This window comes from Aphis gossypii, chromosome 3, assembly GCF_020184175.1.
Source record: "Aphis gossypii isolate Hap1 chromosome 3, ASM2018417v2, whole genome shotgun sequence".
NCBI classification, from domain to species: domain Eukaryota; kingdom Metazoa; phylum Arthropoda; class Insecta; order Hemiptera; family Aphididae; genus Aphis; species Aphis gossypii.
The window spans coordinates 40664471-40665242 of record NC_065532.1 but is presented as its reverse complement, the minus strand read 5'-3'; the positions used below and the strand labels follow the sequence as shown (position 1 = coordinate 40665242).

The window sequence follows — 772 nt, the reverse complement described above, 5'->3', positions numbered from 1 at the left end:
TATAAATCATTGGCGAAGGCGCCGCCGCAATACAATAATAATTAGTAGGTACCTAGGTACTAAGTAGTTAGTACCACGGTCAACCTATAGTGGTTTGTACCACGGCTGCTAATGGAGCAGGTCTCGGAATAAACGGTACCTACGACCTATCTATTTCACACTTCACAGCGAGAACACTGAACAACATCAGTTGTATTTGAAATTTGAATAGCTTGCGCACACATAGTTTATCGCATGTTCGCTGCTTATATATTTTATACGTTACGATTAAGATTAACACTGAACACTGGTAAGTATAATAACGAAATAGATGAAATTTTTGTACTTTTACCATAGATATATTATACATGTTGTATATATCTATGATTTTTACTAATTAGGTACCTACCTACATGTGTTTGTATTTTTAAGTTCATGGTGCATGCTAAGCCCGGAGAATTCACTACTGTTATATAGGTAGGTACCTACATAAGTATGGTATTTCATTTGATACGGTTCAAAATTTATTTATAACTTATTATTGTCGAGTATTTGAGTATCGTAATCGTATTATACGAGTAGTACGGCATTATGCATTAATAATACAATGCATTAAAATTTTAATGTTATCTTGGTTATCATATTTAAATATTGTTATTCTCACCGTACCTTTCGCCAACGACCATACCACGTTGAATACACCAGTTCTCGTCCGATCACTGAAGTTAAGCAACGTCGGGCGTAGTTAGTACTTGGATGGGTGACCGCTTGGGAACACTACGTGCCGTTGGCT

General features: G+C 36.1%; 1 non-coding gene across 1 annotated transcript; it reads left to right on the top strand.

Moving 5' to 3' along the window:
• Positions 1–653: 653 nt before the first annotated feature.
• Positions 654–772, top strand: LOC114123489 (5S ribosomal RNA). The gene has a single exon (XR_003592357.1). It is a non-coding gene; the product is annotated as a 5S ribosomal RNA (ribosomal RNA).